This window comes from Bos indicus x Bos taurus, chromosome 6 (genome assembly GCF_003369695.1).
Source record: "Bos indicus x Bos taurus breed Angus x Brahman F1 hybrid chromosome 6, Bos_hybrid_MaternalHap_v2.0, whole genome shotgun sequence".
Lineage (NCBI taxonomy): Eukaryota > Metazoa > Chordata > Mammalia > Artiodactyla > Bovidae > Bos > Bos indicus x Bos taurus.
In genome coordinates this window covers 52,890,733-52,915,097 of record NC_040081.1, presented here as the reverse complement: position 1 = coordinate 52,915,097, position 24,365 = coordinate 52,890,733, and positions in this window count along the sequence as shown.

Below are 24,365 nucleotides of genomic sequence, written 5' to 3'. Positions count from 1 at the left end.
TGGTTGGATCTCCTTGCAGTCCAAGGGACTCTCAAGAGTATTTTCCTTAATACTGAGTTAAAATAAAATAATATAATGTGACCATGTTAAGCTTTTCTTCATCTAAATATGTAATATGTGATGTTTCTCATTCCTATTCTAGGAAGCAGTTATTAATCACTGCCATAAATCCAGGAATGATATGCAGTGACAAACTTGACTAAACTTTAATCAGGCTTCTCTAAGAACTTTTCCACCTTTGGCTTCAGTGTGTATCCTTTTTAGGTCTTTGTGAGATAATAAAAAATACATATATTGGTCTCTGCCACTAATTTCTAATTTCTGAAATTGGAAATTTCTAATTTCAGAAATTAGAAATTTCTAATTTATGTGCCCACTAATTTCAGGGGCACAGAACCCCTGAAATCCTTGTAATTTCCTGGGTTATTGGAGTGTCTTTTTACTAATGAGGTAACTTTGGGTGGGCTCCTTGATGGATCCTGTTTGAAAGTTTGTCACTGGAAAACACAAGTCATAATTGGAATCTTGGAGTTTTCTGTCTCACTTTTTCCATTCTCTTAAGGAGGGAGAAGATCTGAAAATGGAGTTTATGATCAATCATGCCTATATGATGAAGTTTCCATAAAAATCCCATTAGTATAGATTTCAGAGAGCTCCCAAGATGGCAAACATATCAACACAGGGAGGGCAATTCACCCCATCTGCACAGGGGCAGAAGCTTCTGTGCTTGGGACCCTCTCAGACTTTACCATATGTGTCTCTTCACCTGGCTGTTCATCTGTATCCTTTAATAAACTGGTAAACATAAGTGTTTCCCTGAGTTCTTTGAGTTGCTCTAGCAAATTAAACCCAAGGAAGGCATTGTGGGAAACTCCAATTTGTACAAGTTGTAGGTAGCCTAGGGACCTACTACTGGCAATTGGCTTTTGAAGTGAGGTGGGAGTCATCTTGCGGGACTGTGCCCTTAATCTGTGAGATCTAACACAGTCTCCAGATAGATAGTGTCAGAATTGAGTTAAATTGTAAGACATGCAGCTGTGCTGCAGAGAATTGGTTGTGGGGAAAACATTCCACATGTTTCACAACCAGAAGTGTCAGAAATAAGTGTTCTGAGTGAGTGTGGTAGTACAGTGAGAATAATGGAGACACAAAGGAAAGAAGGTCATCAGGAAGAAAGAAGCAGGTTTTCCCTACTCAGGAAAATTGAATTTTTCTAACTCAGCATGCATGGCCCAGTTTTAGCAAGAATCCTGCTAAATCAATTTAGAGAGAATTCTCCACCCTTGATATCTGATCACCCAGAAGGTCTATCAAATATTTCATCTTCCAGGTGAAATCTGACCACCCTCACAAGTCTTCATCTAGAAACCTGTTAGGTCAATTTAGCAAGAATTTCCCCTACCTTTAATGTCTCCACTTTGTAATATTCTATTCATGGACCCCTCTCTTCAAATCTTTTCCTTGCGATAAATCTCTACTTGGTCTGATTGTATTCACAACTGGACTTGATTTTATGCTGAGGTCTCTTTTCCTCCATTGCCATAGTTTTTTAATAAAATCTGTTTTTGCTGTTAACTACTGCCTGGATCTGGTTTTCTTTAACAATGTGTGTGTATGTGTGTGTGTGTGTGTGGTATGCTGAGTCACTCAGTTGTGTCCAACTCTTTATGATCCCATGGACTATAGCCCATAGACAGATAAAAACAAGATAATTAACTGAAATAGACAAAAAACTTCTTAAATTCAGTTATTTTTAGTGACCTAGATAAGATAATATCTAGTGATCTAGAACAGAGAAGGCAATGGCCCCCTACTCCAGTACTCTTGCCTGGAAAATCCCATGGACAGCGGAGCCTGTTAGCCTGCAGTCCATGGGGTCTCTAGGAGTCAGATACGACTGAGCGACTTCACTTTCACTTTTCACTTTCATGCACTGGAGAAGGAAATGGCAACCCGCTCCAGTGTTCTTGCCTGGAGAATCCCAGGGACGGGGGAGCCTGGTAGGCTGCCGTCTCTGGGGTCGCACAGAGTTGGACACGACTGAAGCGACTTGGCAGGTGTGGCAGCAGTGATCTAGAACAGTGCAATTTTAGTTCTCAAGATGATTTTTGATTGTATTTGCTTCTGTCACTTTCTGAAAATATATGTGTATATTTTTTTAGCCTCCCAAAACACCATGATGATTAAAAAAATGTAATACTATATCTGTCTCATAATAAATCTGGTCCTGTTGGGAAATTTAAATGATATTATAGACATAATAATGAAAGGCATGATGGATCTTGTTGATATGTAATATCCTTATCATCTCCAGGTCATTTGTTAACTGCTCTAATGTGCCCACAGTTATGCTATGCTAGACAGTTTTAGAATGAAAGTCAAATGGACCCTTTATGTGCACTAAAGGAGCATATGAAATACAATTTTTTTCTCATTACTAAGAATTGAAATGTCCATTGCTCAGTCATGTCCAACTCTTTGTGACCCCATGGACTGTAGCTTGCCAGGCCCCTCTGTCCATGGAATTCTCCAGGCCATAATACTGGAGTGGGTTGCCATTTTCTTCTCCAGGAAGAATTGAAGTAGTCATCCCCATTGTTAACTCAATATCCTCTATTCCCTGCCATAGAGTTGCCATTTTCTTCTCCAGGAAGAATTGAAGTAGTCATCCCCATTGTTAACTCAATATCCTCTATTCCCTGCCATAGAGTTGTAAACCATAGAGGCACTGCCATTCATCCTTGTATATAGCAAGCCGACTTCTAACACCTGGGATTATGTCTAATGCAAAGTAGGTATTCAATCAATATTTGTTGAATGGATAACTGAATAAATCCCTTATATCTTAAAGTCCCTAAGAGTGGGGTCTTTGTTTAATGTGTTCAATAAGATATGTATGATAACTATTTTGTACTTAGAACACAGGTGAACTTAAAATGAAGAGAAAGAAAGAAAAGAAGAAAAGGAGAAAGAGAAAAAAGCAAGTAGGAAGAAAAAAATCATATATTAATAGAAGAATGAATATAATCTTAAAATTTATATATTCTCCTCAGCTTTCAAGGGGAATTATATACAAGCCATCTCTAAAATATATACATTACCCACCTTTTGTTACATAAATAGAATGAGGTACTAAAATTTATCTCTGCTTTAATAAAATAAAAATAAGGTAAATTATAAATTATGTTTGTAGTTACCAAATATTTACTCTTAACAGACAAACATACGTGCAAGAAAAATGAGACTGAAAGTACTTGGACCATATTCCTAGAGGCACTTATCTAAGTGGTGATCCAGAGCTAAAAGTCACATCTGTTAGATAATACGTTTTTCTTCCTAACCAACAATACTCAAAATCAGCCTATGTAACACTTTCAATTCTATCTAGCCAGAAAAATCATACATAAATATTACCTGTTCAAGGTAAAACCTCTACAAATGAGAGTACATCATATTGCACATGAACTAGAGTCTTAACATTTTATGTTAATTAATGAATTGTTGTATTTAAGAAAGATTAATTAAGTATATACTATATACCAGGCACCATTCTATGAGCTAGAAATCACAGTGAACAGAGCAAACAAAAATCCCAGTCATCATTGAGATGACAATTATGTAAGAGGATTAAATGTATCATAAAATATTTAATAAGCATTCAATGAAAATAGTGAATAAACACACATTTCTGCCTCCTCCCCGCTTCTCTCACACATATACACACAAGTTTATCAGTTCCTCTATACCTTCTTTATTCTTCATCTCCTGCTACCCAAAGGAAATCATTATTAAGATTAGATCCCAGTAGATTTTTATACTTATAGAAACTTCAAATTATATTCAAAAAATGTTATCAAAGGGGAACAAAATACACCACTGAAAATATTCATCTTTGGTATATTGATTATTTTAGGCTGAGGTGGCGCTAGTTGTAAAGAACTTGCCTACCAATGCAGGAGACGTAAGAGACCCAGATTTGATCCCTGGGTTGGGAAGATCCACTGGAGAAGGAAATGGCAACCCACTCCAGAACTCTTCCTTGGAGAATCCCATTGAGAGAGTAGCCTAACAGGCTACATTTCATAGAGTCACAAACAGTTGGGCACCACAGAATTGACTGAGGATGCATTTTCAAGAAATAGAAGACACAGGAGAAACTCTGAAAACTGAGTAGAAGTTAGCCTTTTGTGAGAAACATTTACTATGATAAAATAAATCTCCATCTATAAAGTTGTCTTCTGCTCTGTACCAAAAAGAGAAGGGTGACTCTAAGTCTCTAGAAACTCTCAGCAGAGAAGCCAAGATTTAAATGTGGTTAACAACCTTAGCCTTGTTTACTGAGCTTTTCTTGATGCTGTTCAGTTGCACTGCACAGTCATGTCCAACTTTTTGTGACCCCAGGGACTGCAGGACGCCAGGCCTCCCTGTCCCTCACTGTCTATACACAGAAATGCATTAAAATTATTAACAAAAATATCTGTTCTTTGTGATTAGCAGTAATATTTTCCCAAAATATAGGCTTGACTACACATATTTACTGGCCGGAAATATATATAAACTGGCTCCTCTTGTACCTTTTTGGAAAGGTTTCTCAGAGCTGTCTCCAGGGCTGTCCTCAGTAAGACCTTGAAACTTAAGCTCACTTAAGCTCACAAGTCATATATTGTATGTATTTCTTTATGTTGACATTATATTTGCCTTTGCAAGAATATGGTACATTTGAAATTATATATATGGAATTATGCATGTAAGTGTTCAATAAAAGTTATTGTGATTTGTCACTGGATTTAAGAAGATATTGATTATAAACTTTTTTAAGTTTGACACTAAAAAAGAACATTTAAAAATACTTTTTTTTCTAATTTTATTTTATTTTTAAACTTTACATAATTGTATTAGTTTTGCCAAATATCAAAATGAATCCGCCACAGGTATACATGTGTTCCCCATCCTGAACCCTCCTCCCTCCTCCCTCCCCATACCATCCCTCTGGGTCTTCCCAGTGCACTAGCCCCAAGCATCCAGTATCGTGCATCGAACCTGGACTGGCAACTCGTTTCTTACATGATATTTTACATGTTTCAATGCCATTCTCCCAAATCTTCCCACCCTCTCCCTCTCCCACAGAGTCCATAAGACTGTTCTGTTTTCTCATCACTTAAGAAGATGCATGCCTTATGATGCTAAAATAAAAAAAATATGACTTTGAATCACTGAAATGCTGTATTATTAGTTTTTATTCCTACAAAATGTAATCTAAATATACCTTCCATATTAACATCAGTTAGAATTTTACATTCTATTAAATAGGCCAAAAAATATGGATCTCACTCACTCTTTTTAATTGACAAGTATATACTGAAATGTGTGTGTGTTAGACATTATTTAAACATTACTATATTTAGTGAAAAGTGAAAATATTGGTATTTAGTGAAAAGCGAAAGTGTTAGTCACTCAGTTGTGACCAACTCTTTGTGACCCCATGCAAGGCTTCTCTGTCCATGGGATTCTCCAAACAAAAATACTGGTGTGGGTAGCCATTACCCTCTCCAGGAGATCTTCCCAGGAATTGAACCCAGGTCTTCTGCACTGAAGGCAGATTCTTCACCATCTGAGCCACTAGGGAAGCTCATACTTATATTTATGCTATTCACATATTCGTGTTACCACAATCCATTCTGCAATCAAAGTAATTGCTCATATATTCTTGTTTCATAAAGATTTTATTCCTATAGAAATTATTGCCAAAGGAGAGATTATTTGCAGGACTTTGTGTATTTTCAACTTCTGTAGAAATTTCTAATTTTCCAAAATGCTTTAATAATTTACACATCCAGCAAAATGCAGAAAACATGCCTATTTATCTAAAATCTCATTGGATATAGTTTCTTTTTAAAATTGTTGTGTAAATAGCATTTAATTTCTTCTTAAATGTTTCTTCCATTCTACTAATACATTGCAGCTTGATATTGCTTCTAAGAAGAGGACTTAAAGAAAATAAATTGTTTATTGAGATTGTTCATGACAACTATGGGAGTAAGAAAAAGTATGAAAAAGAGAGGAAATATCAACTCTAAAATTTTAAAAAGGAAAAAAAACCCTGTACCTCAATGAAAATATTTGATTGAAATATAGGAACTCAATTAGTGGCACTCAATTCTTTATATGGACTATATGGATGTAGCATCTCTGAAATCTACATAACTGAAAACTTACAAGATTCTAAAATATTAACAATACTTATTATATTTTAGTTTCAATAATGTCTAGACTTTCATTTTATTTTTATCTAAATATTAAATAAATCAAAATTATAAAATATATTTTTGAAACGTAGTTTCAGCAAGCTTGCCTTAAAAATGCACACAAGGATTTTTTTTAAAGTTTAGTTTTTTTCCCATCTACACATTTGTCCTCATTTAATTCTATTTATTTGAGATTCACAATTGTATCGCCATGAAGACAATACTTTATCCATATACGTGAAATAGATGGCTATTTATATTGAATAATCAACATCTATTTTAGTATAACACCCTAGGAAAATATTATCTGAATATTCAGTATTTGTGAAGGCTCACACAACTTTAATTAAGCAATTTATGAGAAAATAATACTTTTGTATTTAATTCTTTCCTGATGTTATCAATATATTTAAATTACCATTGTGCTTTGTTTAAAAGTGACATTTTTTAATAACTGCAATTTCTCCATGGCTCTATTTGGAGAATTTTTGACAAAAAAATTAAAATGTACCCCAAAGTGTCATGTGAGTACTGTCTAAGGATATCAATGAGAGCTGACTATCATGGTTGATAGGAAATGCAAAATTAAAGGAAATACAAGAGAATGAAGGCAGAGGAATTAACAAAATTCCATAAGTGACAACCATAATGATGGAAGTCAAAATTCTGTGGACATGACAATTTTAAAAGTCATTTTAACATTTTAAAAGTCAGTTCCAAGTTAAATGATCTGCCTGCAATTCAGGAGACCTGGGTTTGATCCCTGGGTTGGGAAGATCCCCTGGAGAAGGGAAGGGCTACCCACTCCAGTATTCTGGCTTGGAGTATTACATGAACTGTATGCAGTGGCAACCCACTCCAGTACTCTTGCCTGGAAAATCCCATGGACAGAGGAGCCTGGTGGGTTGCAGTCCATGGGGTCGCACGACTGAGTGACTTCACTTTCACTTTTCACTTTCATGCATTGGAAAAGAATATGGCAACCCACTCCAGTATTCTTGCCTGGAGAATCCCAGGGACAGAGGAGCCTAGTGGGTTGCCATCTATGGGGTCGCACCAAGTCGGACACGAATGAAGCGACTTAGCAGCAGATGCAGTATAGTCCATGGGTTGCAAAGAGTTGTACAGAACTGAGGGACTTTCACTTTCACTTTCAAAGTTAAAAGAGAGTTGGAACCAGACCCAATGCTTTTACTATAAAGTTAATATTTATAAAAAATACTAAACTATAATCTGGAACACTTTCATCACTCCATTCCTTGATTCTAGAATTCTTATGAAAATTAAAGCTCAGTAAGCATTTACTTAATTAAGAAACAAATTTAATTTGCAAGTTATGTGTGGTAATATAGGGTATCATATGAGTGGCAGCAAACTATATAAGCGTTCTGCTCCTTGCCTTTTTTGGATAATAAATTTCATAAGTCTTATTTATCAGTATACATATTTTTTCTTTTCCTTTGCAATTATTGAATATTATTTATAAATATCCTATAGACAGTGGGAGATTGAACATAGTCTTTGTTTCTCTTCTTAGGCCTTTCAAAATCTCAGTGATTATCCTTGTACATACATCATTGCATAAACCAGCAAACAATGTATTTATACAAGTGTACATAATACTTGGATTACCGTGATATTGACTGGTTTGCCTTGGAAATGAACAGAGATCATTCTGTCGTTTTTGAGATTGCATCCAAGTACTGCATTTCAGGCTCTTTTGTTGACCATGATGGCTACTCCATTTCTTCTGAGGGATTCCTGCCCGCAGTAGTAGATATAATGGTCATCTGAGTTAAATTCACCCATTCCAGTCCATTTGAGTTCGCTGATTCCTAGAATGTCGACATTCACTCCTGCCATCTGTTGTTTGACCACTTCCAATTTGCCTTGATTCATGGACCTGACATTCCAGGTTCCTATGAAATATTGCTCTTTACAACATCAGACCTTTCTTCTATCACCAGTCACATCCACAGCTGGGTATTGTTTTTGCTTTGGCTCCATCCCTTCGTTCTTTCTGGAGTTATTTCTCTACTATCTCCAGTAGCACATTGGGCACCTATTGACCTGGGGAGTTCCTCTTTCAGTATCCTATCACTTTGCCTTTTCATACTGTTCATGGGGTTCTCAAGGCAAGAATACTGAAGTGGTTTGCCATTCCCTTTTCCAGGGGACCACATTCTGTGAGATCGCTTCACCATGACCCACCCATCTTGGGTGTCCCACGGGCATGGCTTAGTTTCATTGAGTTAGACAAGGCTGTGGTCCTAGTGTGATTAGATTGACTAGTTTCCTGTGAGTATGGTTTCAGTGTGTCTGCCCTCTGATGTGCTCTTGCAACACCTACCATCTTACTTGGGTTTCTCTTACCTTGGGAATGGGGTATCTGTTCATGGCTGCTCCAGCAAAGCACACTTGCTGCTCCTTACCTTGGACAAAGGGTATCTCCTCACCACAGACCTTTCTGACCTTCAAAGTTGGATAGCTCCTCTAGGCCCTCCTGCGCCCATGCAGCCACCGCTCCTTGGACATGGGGTTGGTCCTCCTGGCCACCGCCCCCGGCCTCGGTTGTGGGGGTGTGGGGTAGCTCCTCTCAGCCGTCGCCCCTGACCTCAGACTCGGGGTAGCTCCACTTGGCCGCTGCCATTTACCTTGGATGCGGGGTAGCTCCTCTCGGCTGCCACCCCTGACCTTGGACTTGGGTAGCTCTTCTCAGCCGTTCCTGCGCCGTGGCAGCCTGGCACTCTCAGCCACTGCCCCTGACCTCGGACGTGGAGTACTCCTCTTGGCCACCGCCCTTCGGGCATGGGGTCCTTCTGGTTTCTGCCCCTGACCTCGGATGTGGGGTAGCTCCTCTTGGCTGCGCTTAAGTGCACTGGTCGTGGCCGCCCGTGCCTAAGTGCACCAGTTGCAACCGCCGGTGCTTATTGAACAATTTAACAATTAAACCGTTCAATGTCAAGGTAATCCAAGTCTATGACCCAACCAGTAACGCTGAAGAAGCTGAAGTTGACAGTTCTATGAAGACCTACAAGACCTTTTAGAACTAATACCTAAAAAAGATGTGCTTTTCATTATAGGGGACTGGAATGCAAAAGTAGGAAGTCAAGAAACACCTGGAGTAACAGGCAAATTTGGCCTTGGAATACAGAATGAAGCAGGGCAAAGACTAATAGAGTTTTGCCAAGAAAATGCACTGGTCATAGCAAGCACCCTCTTCCAACAACACAAGAGAAGACTCTATACATGGTGAACACCAAAATCAGATTGATTATATTCTTTGCAGCCAAAGATGGAGAAGCTCTATACAGTCAGCAAAAACAAGACCAGGAGCTGACTGTGGCTCAGACCATGAACTCCTTATTGCCAAATTCAGACTTAAATTGAAGAAAGTAGGGAAAACCATTAGACCATTCAGGTATGACCTAAATCAAATCCCTCATGATTATACAGTGGAAGTGAGAAATAGATTTAAGGGACTAGATCTGAGAGATAGAGTGCCTGATGAACTACGGACTAAGGTTTGTGACATTGTACAGGAGACAGGGATCAAGACCATCGCCATGGAAAAGAAATACAAAAAAAAAAACCAAAAAAACCAAAATGGCTGTCTAGGGAGCCCTTACAAATAGCTGTGAAATGAAGAGAAGTGAAAAGCAAAGGAGAAAAGGAAAGATATAAGCATCTGAATGCAGAGTTCCAAAGAATAGCAAGAAGAGATAAGAAAGCCTTCCTCAGTGATCAATGCAAACAAATAGAGGAAAACAACATAATGGGAAAGACTAGAGATCTCTTCAAGAAAATTAGAGATAACAAGGGAACATTTCATGCAAAGATGGGCTCAATAAAGGACAGAATTGGTATGGACCTAACAGAAGCAGAAGATATCAAGAAGAGGTGGCAAGAATACACAGAAGAACTGTACAAAAAAGATCTTCACGACCCAGATAATTATGATGATGTGATCACTGACCTAGAGCCAGACATCCTGGAATGTGAAGTCAAGTGGGCCTTAGGAAGCATCATTATAAACAAAGCTAGTGGAGGTGATGGAATTCCAGTCAAGCTATTCCAAATCCTGAAAGATGATGCTGTGAAAGTGCTGCACTCAATATGCCAGCAATTTTGCACAACTCAGCAGTGGCCACAGGACTGGAAAAGGTCAGTTTTCATTCCAATCCCAAAGAAAGACAATGCCAAAAAATGCTCAGACTACCACACAATTGCACTCATCTCACACGCTAGTAAATTAATGCTCAAAAGTCTCCAACCCAGGTTTCAGCAATACGTGAACCATGAACTTCCAGATGTTCATGCTGGTTTTAGAAAAGGCAGAAGAACCAGAGATCAAATTGCCAACATCTGCTGGATCATAGAAAAAGCAAGAGAGTTTCAGAAAAACTTCTATTTCTGCTTTATTGACTATGCCAATGCCTTTGACTGTGTGGATCACAATAAACTGTGGAAAATTCTGAATGAGATGGGAATACCAGACCACCTGACCTGCCTCTCGAGAAATCTGTATGCAGGTCAGGAAGCAACACTTAGAACTGGACATGGAACAACAGACTGGTTCTAAATAGGAAAAGGTGTACATCAAGTCTGTATATTGTCACCCTGTTATTTAACTTATATGCAGAGTACATCATGAGAAACGCTGGACTGGAAGAAGCACAGGCTGGAATCAAGATTGCTGGGAGAAATATCAATAACCTCAGATATGCAGATGACACCACCCTTATGGCAGAAAGTGAAGAGGAACTCAAAAGCCTCTTGATGAAAATGAAAGTGGAGACTACGAGTCGGACACAACTAAGCGACTGCTCTGATCTGATTTGATCTGAAAGCTCAACATTCAGAAAACGAAGTTCATGGCATCTGGTCCCATCACTTCATGGGAAATAGATGGGGAAACAATGTCAGACTTTATTTTTCTGGGCTCCAAAATCACTGCAGATGGTGACTGCAGCCATGAAATTAAAAGACGCTTACTCCTTGGAAGGAAAGTTATGACCAACCTAGATAGCATATTCAAAAGCAGAGACATTACTTTGCCAACAAAGGTCTGTCTAGTCAAGGCTATGGTTTTTCCTGTGGTCACGTATGGATGTGAGAGTTGGATTGTGAAGAAGGCTGAGCGCCAAAGAATTGATGCTTTTGATCTGTGGTGTTGGAGAAGACTCTGAGAGTCCCTTGGACTGCAAGGAGATCCAGTCAATCCATTCTGAAGGAGATCAGCCCTGGGCTTTCTTTGGAAGGAATGATGCTAAAGCTGAAACTCCAGTACTTTGGCCACCTCATCCGAAGTGTTGACTCATTGGAAAAGACTCTGATTACTGGGAGGAGAAGGGGATGACAGAGGATGAGATGGTTGGATGGCATCACTGAGTCGATGGACATGAGTCTGAACATACTCCGGGAGTTGGTGATGGACAGGGAGGCCTGGCGTGCTGTGATTCATGGGGTCGCAAAGAGTCAGACATGACTGAGCAACTGAACTGATCTGAACTGAACATAATACTTGCATTTTTATAAGTGTATATAAATATATACAATGCATACTATAACATCTGATATTTAAATATGTCTGTGTGTTAGTTGCTCAGTCATGTCCGACTCTTCGCAACCTCATGGACTGTAGCCAATCAGACTCCTCAGTCAGTGGAATTTTCCAGGCAAGAATACTAGAGTGGGTAGTCATTCTCTTCTCCAGGGGATCTTCCCAACCCAGGGACCAAACCTGGGTCTCCTCATTGCAGGCAGATCCTTTACTGTTTGTTTACATTTATAATAAAATATATAAAAACATAAATTTATAAGATGATACTTACATGTAAAATTATTAAGTAGAATTACTAGGTCAAAGTGTACCTGTATTTTGATGTTAAGTCTACAAGCAATAAATGCTGGAGAGGGTGTGGAGAAAAGGGAACCCTCTTATACTGTTGGTGGGAATGCAAACTAGTACAGCCACTATGGAGAACAGTGTGGAGATTCCTTAAAAAACTGGAAATAGAACTGCCTTATGATCCAGCAATCCCACTGCTGGGCATACACACTGAGGAAACCAGAAGGGAAAGAGACACGTGTACCCCATTGTTCATCGCAGCACTGTTTATAATAGCCAGGACATGGAAGCAACCTAGTTGTCCATCAGCAGATGAATGGATAAGAAAGCAGTGGTACATATACACAATGGAGTATTACTCAGCCATTAAAAAGAAAACATTTGAATCAGTTCTAATGAGGTGGGTGAAACTGGAGCCTATTATACAGAGTGAAGTAAGCCAGAAGGAAAAACATAAATACAGTATACTAACGCATATATATGGAATTTAGAAAGATGGTAACAATAACCCGGTGTATGAGACAGCAAAAGAGACACTGATGTATAGAACAGTCTTATGGACTCTGTGGGAGAGGTAGAGGGTGGGAAGATTTGGGAGAATGACATTGAAACATGTAAAATATCATGTAAGAAACGAGTTGCCAGTCCAGGTTCGATGCACGATACTGGATGCTTGGGGCTAGTGCACTGGGACGACCCAGAGGGATGGTATGGAGAGGGAGGAGGGAGGAGGGTTCAGGATGGGGAACACATGTATACCTGTGGTGGATTCATTTTGATATTTGGCAAAACTAATACAATTATGTAAAGTTTAAAAATAAAATAAAATTTAAAAAAAATAAATGTATTGTTAAATTTCCTTCTCTAGAGATAGGCCAATAAATAGTTCTGTTATCCTTATATTGAAAAATCTCTATTTTTCTTCTCTTTTTAAAGACTATTTCCTTCTTCATCATCTATATTACTCCAAGAGCGAGTACTACTATTTCAAACTTAGTTTTCTGTATTCTTCTAGTCTCTTTAATGCCCTAGTTTATACTCTTGGATGCCTCACTCATTCTAACTTGTCCTGGTCTGGTGCAGCAAAGCAGGCAAAATTGTATTTTTGTATCTATGTCCAATGTTTATAATTCTGCAATGATTTCTTATTTAGCTTAATTCAAAATCCAAACCAATTACTATGGCCCCTCCCTAATTCTCTAAAATCATCTGTCATTCTCCCCCTCAAGCACTATAACAAAGCCACCCTTGTCTTCTATCCAGCTTTGGGACACTATTTTTTATGGCTCTCTAATTTGCCATATTTACTTTATCTAGATATTTTACTCTTCATTCTTCAACTTTTAAACTCCTTGCTATCCTTCACATAACTGAATAAATATTGCATTTTTTTTCAAGCAGTCTTTTATTGACAACTATCATATTTTAGGTTTTCCTCCATAGCAGGACCTGAATCAAGAACTTAGATGCAGATAGTTTATTTGGATGAAAATCCCACAAAGCAAAATGGGAGAAAGGGCAAAGTAAGACAGAAAAGAAGAAAGACAAGAAAAATATATATTGTCAGTCAACCAATCAGGGCTGTGTGAGACACAACTCCTATTCATTCCATTAAATGCTGAGTCGGCTAGAGCATAATCTAGTGACTTCCATCTCTTACGGCTACTGCTGAGTCATTTCAGTCGTGTCCGACTCTGTGTGACCCCATAGAAGGCAGCCCACCAGGTTCCACCATCCCTGGGATTCTCTAGGCAAGAACACTGGAGTGAGTTGCCATTTCCTTGTCCAATGCATGAAAGTGAAAAGTGAAAGTGAAGTCGCTCAGAGGAAGCTCTCCACATTTAAGAATTCTGTCTGAAGGCAGCTGTGCAAGTCGACAATGTGCTGTAAAATGCCCCCTGACAGAAAATAAGAGATATACATGTTCTTGAAAGTGAAAGCTGGCATACGCTAAAAACTTGTTCTTTTACAACTACAGATGAACACAGTTAAGCTTATGGGATTTAGGGTGGAACATGAATATGGTGTGTTATGGACCATACATACAGACCTATTCACTCATGTTCCATATGGAGTCTACCTTGGATGACTGGCAGCCACAATCTGAAAAAAATGAGTGAAATTGTGTAGGTAGTGGAAGAAGATACATAGCAAGATCCCTTATGCTACCACTCATACGAAGACATATTAATATTAATATTTTTGTTTCTATCCACGATGGTAGATTTGTTTTCACACTTGGCTAGCCTATTGGCTGCTTACATGGCTTTGCAATTTTTGAGGTAATGTCACCAATTCACTAGTAACACACCAAGTTTGAGATAACTATTACACAATTAAGAAATGACAAATAATAGAATGAGTTAATCTGTAATTTGTAGAAAGATCCAGACTAGAGATAAAAATTATATGCAATTAGGGATATGTAAATAATTTAAAGTCATAAGACTGAACCTTTCGGTAGTGAATGAAGATAGGAAAATGTTCTCAGTACTAAGACATAGGGCATTCCAGTACTTAGAGTTTGCTCATGAAAGAGTGAACAGTCACTGAGATTAGAAGAAAACAGATTAATTTGATGTCTTTAATGCCCAATAAATAGAATTTACTGTGAAGAAATATCTACTGGATAAATATAACCTTGAAAAGAGAAAATAGAGTAAAGCTGTCATAGGAAAAAAACATCAAAAACTAGGCTGTGTTCAAAATAGAATGGAGGTTTGCAGAACTGGAGCCATCTAGTGTAGAAGAGCACGTCAAAGAGTCTTACAGTGGAGATATTAAGAGACAACTGGAGCAAGGAATGGGGTCTGGAAATGTTTTGCTTGTTTGCTTTTGTTTTTAAGGTTGGCACAAGAAAGAATGGTTTAATGATGAAATAACTGACCTATAAATAGAGAAGGAAGATTTCTATATGAAGCAGGATATGAGACATGTTTGTAATGGGAAAAATTCCTCTAGCCCTTCTTTCTTAATTTTCTCCCTCCAAATTTCAACTTTGCACATCAGGTCAGTCAATTTGCTATCAACTTTTTAACATATTACTTTTCTTGGAAGATTAAGCATGCATAATTCATAAATTTATGTCTCATTGAAGTAAAGGTAACAACTTCTTTTATCTGTATACATGTATCAATATTTATATGTGGGGTACTATAGAAGAATTTTTTTTATTGTGGCACACTTTCACTAGTCCAATTAAAATTTATGCTTGTAGAATCTGATCAATTTTGTGTCCATCACTGACACAAAGTAAAATTAATCCATCAGAAAATCAATCAGTGTAAACAATTTATATAAGAAGCCTTCATCTGAATATTGATTTATTGTACCAGTTCACTTTGTTCTACCAGATTATATCTAGTCTTACTTATTTTAGAAGGTTAAAAATAAGTTATTACATTAATAACCATTTTGAATATCTTATACTTGGTTAATCTTTAGCTGACAAGACTTCTTTCTCTAAGATATTAATTTAAAATAAATTTCAGATTATTATTGTCCTGACTTGATTGAGTTGTCCTGAGTTGATTTGGTACAAAGTTGATTTGGGTTCATCAAATTTTCACTCCTTTTCCTTTCATCACATCTCACTCTGATTCTCAACAATTAGTTTACTTTAGCCCCTGTTAGTCAGTTTTAGTGGTTTCCATAATCATATATACACAAAATGATACATAAAATTATCTAATACCTAAGATAAATAAATGCCTATTTCTAATATAGTAATCTGGGAAAACAAGGAGTTTTGTAGGAGTTTTAAGAAAAATTACCAGGAGTTTACAGTCTACCAGTGATACTAAACAAGATGTTTCTCTCTTTGTTAATATGTGTTTATATATAAACACATATTATATATATATAATATATATATATATAGGGATAGGAGGCTTATGGTAAGGAGCTGCTGCTGCTAAGTCACTTCAGTCATGTCCAACTCTGTGCGGTGGGGAGAGAAGACCACAAACCACAATGTAAACAAATAAAAAAAAAGTACACTCATATCTTTTCGGAATACTAGGCTCCTAGGCTCAAAATTATTCTGCTTCCTTTATACCCTCTTTGGATTTCATGCTTCCATCAGCCGCTACCTCTAAACGTGTTGTGGTTCTCAGCTTGCTATCAGTTAGTATATAAAGCAATGCATTATTATGAAAAGCAATTCATTTTGCTCTAAAAGCATCTAACACATTTATTCCAGTAAAGAAGTTCCTTGGTAGGGAGATTCATTGTCTACTGGCAAAAAAGAAGGAAGGAAAGAAAAAATGGAAAGAGGAAGGAAAAAAGGAAAGGAGGAAGAAAAGAAGAAAAAATATTGTTCCATAATAAATTGAGAAAATTCACATACTTATGCCTCCAGGTCAAAAATGATGATTGTTAATATACTAGTGACAGATGCTATATGAAAAGTAGCAGAGAAATCAGCATTTGTCACATGTCTCATTAACAGAATATCAGTGAATATAAAGTCAAAACATGCCATTTTTCAGGAAAATTATTATATTGTCTCATGTTTTGTATAACTGTCAATACTGCAAAGAGTGTGTTGATATTTAATTTTTATTGGGAATGTATTATGCTGACAAGACTGAATATCTATGGGTAAGTAATAAATTTATCAGATACATTTTATGAAAAGAAATTAAAAACCTGTTTCATAAGGCAACTAAAAAAGTGAAAAATGATTTTTATATTTTCCATACATGCACACTATAGGATGAATGTAGGAAAAATTATAGTAAAGAAAAAATAATTGTGAGCATTTTGAATTTTAAATTTTGAACTTTTGTATAGTGTGAAGATATATTTCTTGAAAACTGTTATAAATCCAAATATTTCTTCATGTTTTGTGATCCAAATTGATGAAAAGATTTAATTTTTACAAGAAAATGTTATTCATTTTTACCATATTTTCAAATTAGCAGTTTCTCAAAGTATATAAATTTTTCCCATGTCTATTCTTTTTCTTTCTCTTTTTAACTTCTAAAATATGTGAACATTTTCTTTCCATCATTTTAAACATATAATTAATTTTATTCTATAATTAAAGGATTTACTTTTAATTTTATTACTTGCTCCATTTAATTTTTAAAACATATTTTTAATTCAAAGATAATTACTAGTTAATTAAATTTCTTATCTTTGAATAAGAACATTCCAAGTTTTAGATTTTTTTTAATTGAGAAACAGTTCCATAGTCAGATTTCATATATGTTTCAACTTCTAATTTATTTTTCTTGAAACAATGCATTAAAAACAAAACCTGTTATATGATTGAGGACTGCTAATTTAATTTACATTGTTAATTTCCAGATATATTGTATTTAAATAAAACAAACTACAGTACAAGTACAGTTTATGATCTCAGAAATTCACTGAAAATTTTTCTGTGTTCTGTTATATAATCACTATTTTCTTAATTATTATAATTTTTTGACAAATTTTCCTTGGGAATCTAATAGAAGATATATTCACCAGTTGTATAATACAACATGAGATATATCAGTATTTCTAGTTTTTGGTAACAATTTATGAGAATGTGTGTGTCTGTATGTGTGTGTGTGTAATCTCTAGATTTTAAGTGCTTTTCCTATTTACACACAAAGGGCCAATACTAACAAATTTAATAGAATGGCTAGAAATTTGATCTACTTTAACTGTTATGAGACAAAGTTGTTTTTAATTATTGATACTTTTCTTGTAAAAATTTCATTTAGCTATGTTCATGATTGCTGCTGCTGCGTCGCTTTAGTCGTGTCCGACTCTGTGTGACCCCATAGACGGCAGCCCACCAGGCTTCCCGTCCCTGGGATTCTGCAGGCAAGAACACTGGAGTGGGTTGCCATTTCTTTCTCCAATGCATGAAAGTAAAAAGTGAAAGTGAAGTCGCTCAGTCATGTCCAACTCTTAGCGACCCCATGGACTGCAGCCTAACAGGCTCCTCCGTCCATGGGATTTTCCAGGGCAAGAGTACTTGAGTGGGGTGCCATTGCCTTCTCCGATGTTCATGACTATTTTCACTTAAATTTCCTCTCTACAAAAATGATGCTTTAAAGTCTTACAACGTTTTTACACTAGAGTAGAATTCGATTTAAGTGGTTTCTCGACGGTAAATCTGTGGCGTATGTTTGGTGGTGGTTTAGTCGCTAAGCCGTGTCCGACTCGGGATCCCATGGATTGTAGGCCGCCAGCCTCTTCTATCCATGGAATTCTGTAGGCAAGAACACTGGAGCGGGTTGCCATTTCTTTCTACAGGGTTTCTTCCTGACCCAGGAATCAAACCCACGTATCCTTCATTAGAGGCAGATTCTTTACCAACTGAGCTACAAGGGAAGCTAAATGTTTAGGTTCTTTGAAAAAAGAGCTCTAGAGTTATGTTGTCTTATTGAATAAATAAATTTATGGATACAGACACTAATTTATCACTGCCAAAGCAGTGATATATTCAGATAGTCAAGTAAGTGTTCAAATTTAAGATACAATTTCTCCTTTCAATTTTTTCCAGTTTAAATTTATAATGAGTAAATCTGATTTTCACTAAGATAAAAAACCTACAGTTAAATGATATAAAAATAATCATACTAGATCTTCTAATTATTAAATACAAAAACTATGCCTTGAGAATTTAAATATAAAATGTAACATAAAATCTCAGCTATGCCTGTTTTCTTTTCCCAAATAATACTGTGAACTGCAGTCCAAAGTGAAATAAGTTGTGAGTAGGGAGATTGGCAAGTGACATTTTTCTCCATTAATTCTGCATTCCTCATTTCATTCTGTGTTACCCCCTAGGGCTGGAGTCCCAATATGAGGCTTGTCACAATCTGTATCTGTCACCTCAAGTGAACGAACAACTTTCCAATATGTTCCTGACAGCAGGATTTCAACCATGTGGGAGGATTTGGGAACAGTTCCTTGATTGGCACTTCAAATATCCCCTCATCAGCTCCACAGTGCTTCAATCTTACTGAAGAACTCAGGTGTTCGAAGAGGAGCATTGTTAACTATTTTGGGGCTGATTTCTTTTTTAATCTTAAAAAAAATATTTGAGAAAAATAGTTTTTTAAAATATATAATGTAAACTGGAATGAATGAAATATCAAGTTTAGTTTTAAACATAGTTTATAATTTACTAATTTCCTTTATAGATATGCTACTTCTAATCTTCATAACCAAAATATATTGTTTTAAAGATGAATAAAACAAACTTATAGGATCACATGTATTTATTAAATAGGCTATGCTTTGCATAATTTAAAAATTATAGAGCTGAGAAATACATATTTTATAAAATGTTCTTATATTTTCTTCTCTTAGCTTTGAATATTACTATGTGGGAAAGTTTTAATCACCTAACAACTTAAAAATATTAAATACGTATACTATAACATAGGAATTAAGGTATATCACTTCAGAATCTAACTGTATTAATATTTCACTCATAAATAATGAAGAAATGGACAGTATGTATGTATAACATGGATAGTATATATAAGAAGTGGACATATGTACTGTAAGAATTGTAAATGGCAATGTGACAGTGAGTACTGAACTGCCTTGAAACATCATTCACATCATCATGATTTACTTACAATATGAAATTTATTTACAGTTGGCTTATAAGTATACTATGTAGGGTTTTTGCTTTCTATAAATTCATTCTTAAGCATTTGATCACTCTGAGAGGTCATCAATATAAATCAATCAATCCAATACAGTAAGTAAATTATATAAATGTTATAAATAAAACTTTATAATTTACATATTATTAATTTATAGTAAAGGCTTCCCTAGTGGCTCAGAGGTTAAAGCATCTGCCTACAATGCGGGAGACCCGGGTTCAATCCCTGGGTCAGGAAGATTCCCTGGAGAAGGAAATGGTAACCTGCTCCAGTGTTCTTGCCTGGAGAACCCCATGGATGGAGAAGCCTGGTAGGCTACAGTCCACAGGGTTGCAAAGAGTCAGATACAACTGAGCAACTTCACTTAAAGACATATTAAAAGCACATACATGTTAAGCCTGTAATGTAATGCATTCAGAATAAACATATTTATTACACAACAGCTAGTAGTTTTATTACTACAACAGTAGTTTCAAAAGTATATGAGTGGGAGAAGTAATGTGTTTCTTTAGTTAGTAACAATGCAATCAAATATTAAAAATCACTATTTTTTATATATTCTTTACAATCAAGCACATAGATAAAACTGCAATACTTAATTGCAAAATAAATTAAATGTGCTATAAATAGGACACTTAACATGTAGATAAACAACAACAAAAATGTTTATTTTTCAAAAAGGCATTCAAGGTTTACATATCATTATAATAAATCCAGTGTCAGGATATTGCTAACTGGAAGGAAATGAAAGAGAAAGAGACAAAAAGAAATTAGGACCTTCTTTGTAACATTAAAAATGACTTAGAAAATATATGATAATATACTTAGACTTTGAAGTTTTATTGTGAATATAATTTGACATAAGCATCATCTTGTCCTTTTTTTAAAATACTCTTAAATCTGACCCTCAATAAAATGTCACTAGCTACCAATAGACCTCCAAAGCTTCCTTGCAGTAAATTCTATGATGCTATGACTTTTTAAAGACCAGATCTTAATTATTATAATTAAATTACTATTAAATCTAGATATAAGAAAAAAGTCTTCCCTATATATATGTATATACCTGTCCACCCTTGACTCATCTTCTCCCCATGTATTGAGAAGAATTGGCTTTGCAAACTATATTTCACATACCATAGACTAACTTGCTTTGAAATGAGGGATTTTAAGATAAAGTTTTTTCTTAGTTTATACTTTGTTTTATCTGCTTATATTTATGTATAAAAATTTATCTATTTTTTAAAAATTTGGAAACCATTGTTCCTAGCAATGAACATGTACACACAATTCTGACTTGTATTCTTATTTTGCAGGGGGTGGGGGGCCACACTGCATGGCTTGGGGGATCTCAGTTCCCCAACCAGGGAGTGAAGCCAGGCCACTACCGTGAAAACCCAGAATCCTGAGCACTAGGCCACCAGGGAACTCTCTGTTTTGATATTTATATAAGTTTATTTAATACTACAACACTTATGGGAAAAGAAATATTTTTCAATAGTCTCATCTTCATTAGTATTAGAAATGGAAGGTGGCTACATTTTTCATAATAAAATAGGGTTTTTTGGTGTTATTAGGTCAGAATGGAAGCATATCTAAACAGCTTGGAAACAAAATGCATGCTGAGAGCCTTCATATATTTAATTGTAATTATTGTAAAGGTTTATGGAGCAGGAAAAAAATGTCTTAGCAAATGCTTACTAATTTGGTGGTATTTCAAACTTGGTAAACTGAAAAATGTTCAGAAATAGCCTATGGTAAAAACATATTTGTTTACGTTCTTAGTCCCCTAAGGGCATGCTTTCCTCATTTTTTGGCATTATTTCCTCAGCCAAATTGTCAGGATTCAAATGGTAAAAGGATGATCGGTCATACTTTTTGAATTAAAGAATCAATGCTGTTAATAGCACAGACCAGCATTCTGAAGGACTGTGTCAGTTTCAGGAAAGTCTTTAAAACACTGAAGCTGCACCTTCTCTTGTGACTGAACAGAATACTGCCACCCTTATTTAATGAACAAGGATGTCCATGAAGTCCTGACAATAGCTTTTAGAATGATTCAAGGTTTCATGAGATCAAGATTTTTCCTGCATACAAGAAGTAAGAGGTAATTGGGCAAGTGGCGGATAGTAGCAACTGAAGAGAAGTGTAAAAGCTGGCAGCTTCAAACAGGAGCTGATCTTAGCGACAAACAACAAAAGAAAAAGGATTTCCTATTGGGACTTAAAGATGTCAAAATAGCCTACACACCATCAGTGGAAAGTAAAGTATAGTATTTTTTCCCTTTAAGCTAGTGAAATAAAATAAAAGCAAACTTGATGTTTCAATCTCCCAGACTTCTACTGTATTTTCATTTGGAAATCTTCAAGTTATATCATATAACAGGAACAAAGAGCAAAAATGGAAGACACTAAAACACTTTATTGCCTATATTCACTCCACTCTAATCTGGGTCTTTGGCTCTTTTTTTGTATATACTTGGAGTAGGACCTTATTTAAAGAGTTCATAATGCTGATAGCTAACCTAACTTGCTTTATATTTTTGTTATATAATGCCTATCTTTTTCTGGACAAGCTGGTAAATAACTTTAACAAATAATAAGAAAAGTGTGGGCACACATTTTCAAAGTAAGAGAGAAAGAAAAGATCAAGGAAGGGAAGAAGGCAGGCTAGGAGGGAAGGAGAAATGAAAATAATTTATTTGAGAGCAAAAGGAAGAAGACTGACACATTATTTTTTGGTGCACTATATTTGAAATGAGAAATGTGAATATAAACAAAGAAGGAAAAATATAAAACTGAAATCTTAAATATACAATGAGGAAAATGAAATAGTTTTCTTTCTAATTAATTTTTATTGGCTTTATAAAATATTTGAATGTTCATTTTCCTAGTTGCATATATATGTATATGTATTTGCTAATTGTATAAAGATAAAGCAACATGGCAAATATAGTGGAGAGCAAACTGAACCTCTCTGGGTCTGGGTGTTCTCACTTAGAGAAAGGGGACACCGAGTGGGGATCTCAGATCTGAGGGTCTGTGGGCGTCTCTGATATTCTGGTGGTTCTTGGTCATGCCGCCACATGGGAGCTCTCCTAAGTGTGTATGCCTCCAGTCAAAGTGCTAAAAAATTATAATTTACTTTTTTAACACCCACTGCGCAAATGATTTCATCCAGATTTATGGCTTTCTGACTCTTCCGTGTGATGATGACACCCATATTTAAATCTCCAGCCTGGATGTCTGGTCTGAACTTCAGACTTGGGGGTGTGCATCCGATATTTCCACTCATGTGTTTAACAGGCATTTCACACTTAACGTGTTGTTCTTTGCTTAGTCTTCCTTGTCCCAGTAAATAGCAATTCCATTCTTCACATTGCTTCGGTCAAAACCTTCCCGTCATCTTCAAGTCCTCTTTCCTCTCATATGTCAAAGTAATTCCTTAAAACTCTGCCGACTGTACCTTTATTTATTCACACACACACACACGTACACTTGAGTGTATATTTGCATGCATGGGTATATATGTAAAAAAAAAAAAGTAATCAAATATGTAGATTTGTATAGAACATATATAGATAGGTTATATAAAAGTGATATTTATTGCATTTATATATTTATTTATATGTACATATGTAATACATGTATATTTGCATGCATGGGTATATATGTAAAAAAAAAGTAATCAAATATGTAGATTTGTATAGAACATATATAGATAGGTTATATAAAAGTGATATTTATTGCATTTATATATTTATTTATATGTACATATGTAATACATGTATATACATGTAAATATATGTATTTGATATTTTTAAAGTAGGAAAAAAATTCACCTGCTTTTGAATTCAAATTTATTTTTTTAGAGAATCACAAATACTTGTATCACATGTGTCTCTTGTCCTTTCTATCAAAAATAATATTATGATCAAGTAGAAATTTAGGTCATTTTCTGTGACGATGCAGGTGAAGTTCAAAATTACTTTAGATGAAATACAGTAGGTTAGTTTCCAGTCCCATTAAAATTTTCTAGGGCAATTAAATGTACATAAAGATAGGATTTGAAATTAAACCATCTCAGTTGTTAACAGTGTAACTTCAGGTAGATAACCTAGTATTTTTATGATTGATTTTTTAATCTCTAACATTACAAAAATGGTTGCTCTATAAGATTATGAGAAATACATATAGGAAAATGTGCAGTTGTTTTAAAATTAAGAGGTACTAAGTCAAACTTAAAAGGAAGTTATCCGAAAGAAGAAAGCTGTAAAATGTCTGCTCCCAGAAATATGGAACAGAAGACATAGAATAAAAGGCCTGTGGTTGGTTTAAGAAACATTATGGAATATAGAAGGCATTCCATGCTATGCTAAAAAATTCAGAATTCCTTCATAGATAGTATGTGGTCATCAGATGTTTATAAGGATGAGGTAATGTGGCAGATTTGTATCCTAGAAAGATCACTGCTGAGGCAAGAGAAATAATTATTGGAAAGCTATTATACTAATTAAATTGAGGTCTGATGAGAATCTGGATTAAAGAAGTACTGGTAAGGATTATAGTGGTAAATACATTAACAAAAAATCCCAAACTACAAAATTGGAAGGGTTTTGTGACCCTTCAAAAGTTAAAAATCAAAAAA